Source organism: Marmota flaviventris, unplaced genomic scaffold (genome assembly GCF_047511675.1).
Source record: "Marmota flaviventris isolate mMarFla1 unplaced genomic scaffold, mMarFla1.hap1 Scaffold_49, whole genome shotgun sequence".
Taxonomy (NCBI): Eukaryota; Metazoa; Chordata; class Mammalia; order Rodentia; family Sciuridae; genus Marmota; species Marmota flaviventris.
The window spans coordinates 770,120-775,637 of record NW_027288305.1 but is presented as its reverse complement, the minus strand read 5'-3'; the positions used below and the strand labels follow the sequence as shown (position 1 = coordinate 775,637).

General features: G+C 37.3%; 1 pseudogene; it reads left to right on the top strand.

The window, feature by feature from the left end:
* The first annotated feature begins 2,892 nt into the window (after window positions 1-2,892).
* Window positions 2,893-4,442, top strand: LOC114083907 (protein tyrosine phosphatase type IVA 2 pseudogene; annotated as a pseudogene).
* Window positions 4,443-5,518: the final 1,076 nt, after the last annotated feature.

Genomic DNA, 5,518 nt, shown 5'->3' with positions numbered 1-5,518 from the left:
TTAAATTCTATGTTATAGTAACAAAATATACCCAGCTATAGTAAACAAATCCACAGTCCTTTCTGCAAATACATAAAATGCCATCTGCTTATTTTTTAAAATATGTTTACTAATTTTAAAATGCATTGTCTTCATTCTTCTTGTGCACTGTGACTTTCATAATATAGGAATAAATTTTTTTTTTCACAAATAAAGGCATTAATATATATATTATATCAGAAAAACTTATCTTTCATATTTAGGTAGATACTCAACTATATGCTGCTAATAATTAAATTAATACTTATTTAATCATATTATTAATGGGATCACAAAGTATTAACATACTTCTTTTAAAATATGTATTATATTTTATTTTTTGTGGAAAAGTAATATATACATACCAATGCTGATCATCTAAAATATTTATGGCATCTGTTCAATTTTCTTTGGTAGTGCCTAACGTTATTTAAGACATTTTATTTTAAAATTGTGAGTATGCACTTACAAGTATTAGGACTATTAAGAAAAAAATTAAAGATTAAAAATTTATAAATTATGCACTAAAAGAATTGCCAATGTATAGTAGAATCCTACATATTGTTAGAGGAACTGCTCTGTTTTCTTTTGGGGTCAGAGCTAGGTTAGGAGCACTTAACTGTTTTCTCAGAACTATCCTTATTCATATATTTTATTAGTATTAGAAATACATTTAATCCAATTATAATTACTGTATTTGGTAATTTATCACAATTGTGTTGAAAAGTGATGGAAACATAACAATATTATTTTTTTCATGTTTTATATGTGATGTCTTTAAAATCAAAGCTAAAATAATTTTTAAAGGCCAAATTTCCTGCGTATTAAAAAGGAATATATAAGTACATAGACACGATTATAATTTGAGTATCTGATACTATACACGTATGTTATTTATACCTCAGATAAATAAAAAAACTTATAAGAGGAAAAGCTTATTTGTGTATGTGGGTTCAGAGTTTCCCATCCACATGCAGCTCTCTCAGTTGCTTTTGGGTCTGTGACGAGGCAGAACATCATGGCCAGGAGTAGAGTGTACTAGAATAAAGCTGCTTATCTCATAGCACTGGGAAGAAAAGAGGGAGGAAGGGGTCAGGATCTCTACATTCAATTTGAGTGCACACCCTCAATGAACTGATGCCTTTTCAGTAAACCCCACCACTTCCTAGTGGTAACACAGGCTGGTGACCAAGACTTTCACATATGAGTCTGGGGATATTCTAGATCCAACTGAGAACTTAGGATAAGAATCAGTGTGATAGTGATACCTTTCTTGATGCTTCATTTTTTAGCTTGACTAAACTTTTGACTTTTTCCTGACTACTGGACACTGACCTCCCTGGTTTTAAAGTATTTACTTTGGAAACTTATAGTAAATGCCTCCTCTGCCTCTTTAAAATGTGTGTGTGTGTGTGTGTGTGTGTATTCATTCTCTGGCAATTTTCCAGGAAATAAATGTCTTTCTCAAGGACTTGGAATCATCTCTTTGGAATGTAAACATCAACGAAAACACAGGCTGTACCTCCCAGTCTCTATGGGGTGGTAAGAGCCTAACTTTGATAGGTACCAAGCAGTAAATAGGTGGAGATCACAGAGAAAACCATTTGAAAACCTGGGAATAAGTCAGTGTGATCTCTTAACATGTCTCACTGATCAACCTCTTCTTGAACATTCTCCAGATTTCCCCACTAATTTATCTCAATGTTTAAAATCCTTCTGTTACAGTGGAGTAGAATTCAATCTCTTTTCCATATTTTAATTGTCTTGAATAAAGTCTTCTTTCCTTTAATTTTAATTTAATTTTACTTTGATAATCCATTTTATATTTTTCTTCATTTCCCTTTTTAATCTTCTTCACTTCTAAAATGTACTAAATATGTTGTTATTTATGAAATGATATAGCATGTAAAATTATGTATTTTCTTATATAACTTACACTGTTTTAGTGTTAAATCTGGTAGATCTTTATATACTCATTAAATGTTCTAAGCCCTTGTGCATTTGTATTTTAAATCTACTTTTAAAAATTAATATAAATTTAGAGGCTTAAAAAAATACACATTCAAGATTTTACAGTTTTGTAAATCAAAATTCTCATGGAGTTGACTGCATTTTCAAAGTTTCAAAAGGTTTCAAAATCGGCTGCGCGCGCAGCGGTGGTGGCGGCGGCGCGATCGGCCGTGCTGTAACCGTCGTCCGTCAGGGAGCGGCTAGAGCGGCAGCGGCGGTCGGGCACGGCGCGAGGCAACACCACAGGGCAGCGGCGGCAGCGGCGGCCGCAGCAGCAGCAGCAGCAAGACGGACTGGTGGACACGCGCCGCCGCCGCCGCCGCCGGGCCGGGTGTCGCGCGCCGAGGCTGGGGGGGAGTCGTCGCCGCCGCCGCCACCGCTACCGCCGCCGCTGCCGAGGTGACTGAGGAGAGAGGCGCCTCCTTGCTCCCGCTGCCGCCGGACTTCAATGCCCAGTTCCCAGCTCGCCAGCGTTTTTCGTTGGAATATACGTTGCACATTTATGGCGATTCTGAGCGTGAGGGCAGACTTCTGCCAGGCTCAGCACAGCATTTTCGCTGACAAGTAAGCTTGGGGGTTCTATGTGCCATAATTAACATTGCCTTGAAGACTCTGGACACCGAGACTGGCCTCAGAAATAGTTGACTTTTTTTTTTTTTTTTTAATTGCAAGTATATTTCTTTTAGTGACTCCAGTAAATTAAGCATCAAGTAAACAAAAGTGGAAAAACGACCTACACTTTTAATGTGTCTCACTAGTGCCTAAATGTAGTAAAGGCTGCTTATATTTTGTATGTAGTTGGATTTTTTTGGACTCCGAAGGAATCCATCTGCAGACATTGAGGCCCAAGTTGAATTTGGATTGGTGTGGATTCCAAATACTTCTGCTTATCTTGAAGAGAAAAGCTTCATAAAGAATAAACAAGTTGAATAGAGAATACTGATTGATAATAGGCATTTTAGTGGTCTTTTTTAATGTTTTCTGCTGTGAAACATTTCAAGATTTATTGATTTTTTTCCCCCAATTTTCCCCATCATACTCACACACACGCACGCTCACACTTTTTATTTGCCATAATGAACCGTCCAGCCCCTGTGGAGATCTCCTATGAGAACATGCGTTTTCTGATAACTCACAACCCTACCAATGCAACTCTCAACAAGTTCACAGAGGAACTTAAGAAGTATGGAGTGACAACTTTGGTTCGAGTTTGTGATGCTACATATGATAAAGCTCCAGTTGAAAAAGAAGGAATCTACGTTCTAGATTGGCCATTTGATGATGGAGCTCCACCCCCTAATCAGATAGTAGATGATTGGCTGAACTTGTTAAAAACCAAATTCCGTGAAGAGCCAGGTTGCTGTGTTGCAGTGCATTGTGTTGCAGGATTGGGAAGGGCACCTGTGCTGATTGCACTTGCTTTGATTGAATGTGGAATGAAGTATGAAGATGCAGTTCAGTTTATAAGACAAAAAAGAAGGGGAGCATTCAATTCCAAACAGCTGCTTTACTTGGAGAAATATCGACCTAAGATGCGATTACGCTTCAGAGATACCAATGGGCATTGCTGTATTCAGTAGAAAGAAATACAAACGAAGGCTTATGTGATTGTGGCATTTAGAGGGAACTCTTGGTACCTGGAAATGTGAATCTGGAATTTACCTGTGTCATTGAAATAGTGTTGGATTCAGTGCTCCTCAACCACTCTTCTTAACAATTAGGAAAAAGTAAACAAATAAGAAATCCCTCTATAACGTGAATAAAATGTTTAAGAAAAGAAAAAAGAAAAAAAAAAGAAAGAAAAAAGGGATTAATTCAGTGAAGGATGATTTTCTCCTAGTTTTGGAGTTTTAATTTCTGCCAGGATCGAATTATTTTAATATCTCCTGTCTTTTTTAACTTTTTCAGAATAGGTCTCTAAGGAAAACCAGCAGAATATTAGTCTGTGCAGAACCACCTGTTTGGGGAGCACATCTTTCATTATGCTTGGCACATAGATTTCCCTGTGGTGGGATATTTGGGAGGAGGAAAGAGGTGCATTTTCCCCCTCTTTGTTTTCTCTTGCCCCCTCCTTTCCCCTGATACATATTGTAGATGGACTAGGAGAAGCCCTTATTGCTGTAGATTTGCATGCAGTCTGGCAGCCTTAAGCCCATCTGGGCACTTTTAAGAGGAAAAACAAACAAAAATGTTAAAAAAAACACCAAAAAAAAAAAAAAAAAGGCATGCAGGTGGTTTTAGTCTTTACTGATGATGGAGTGTTCATCTTAGTTTCTTTTCCTCAAAGCCTTGATCTAACATTAGGCAAAGTAGCCAAGAAACTTGTTTTGGTAAATTAGTGGGGAAATAGCATTTGAAGAGGAATCTTTATTCTCAAAGAACTTAGCTGAGAGTAGAATTCTTCTCTTTACCAACCAATGATGCTAAGTGAGTATCCCAGAAACTTGTTTTCTGAAGAGGACAGCTCTAGTTCATTACTAAAAATATGTTCAGGCCAAGAATTAGCACACTCTACAAACAGTAGAATTGTGGACCATAGCACTACTCTGATTTTCTGTCTAATGATGTCAGGGAATACTGGTAGCTTAAAACTTTTACTTCAGGACTTAATTGTACTCTGAATTTTCGGAAATGGTCAGAGGAGCAGCAGCAAATTCACAATATTTAGGTCTTGAGAAATGCCTGTGGCGATCATTTTTCAAACTATTCCCTATATGTATAGTTCAGTTGAACCACTGATTGCCTTGTTATTTTCTTTCTAGATTCTTTTTGAGATTATTAAAAAAAAAAAAGTCACTGGTTCAGAACCAGCAATGCTGTAAACAGGGTAGAAGATACCAAGCAACCCAGTGAGTAGCAAAGGGACTGTGTTGCTTATGAAGTGGTATAGTAGCATTTTTTGCAAATCTCTGCTGGGTTCAATGTGCTGATTTAGAAAGAAAAGCTGTTTTTCTCCTCATTTGCAGAAGGCTGTATTGACAAAGCAAGTAGAAGAGCACCATCAGGGGTTCTTGCACACTTTTCACCTAAATATTAAATAATAGTGCCCTGCTTCTAAGGCTCTGAATACAGGCTTAGAGTCATCTTGTCTTGCTGGAGTTTGCTGTGCAGAGCCATAAGCTTTCCATTTTGTTTAGTGTCAGCTAGGCCAGTAGGAATGGCACAGGACCTTGTCTCTCACTGATGATACCTCAGAGGTTGGCCGGCTATGTGAACTGCCTATTTCCTATTGCCGGAGTTGTTTTCGATTTTTAACTAAATACAAATCTGTAGATTCTCCTCTCCCTCATCCCAGCAAACAAAGCAAAATAATGCTTTTTGACATTGTTTCTAGAATTTTCAAGTAAAAAAAATGATGGTACTATCCAAAATTCTTTTTATTTCTGAATATGACAACAGATTCCTTTAACACAGACTCGAGATCAAATCAAAATATCATAACCTCTAAGTTCAGATATAGTTTCAACTCTTTGGATCAATGCCATCAGAA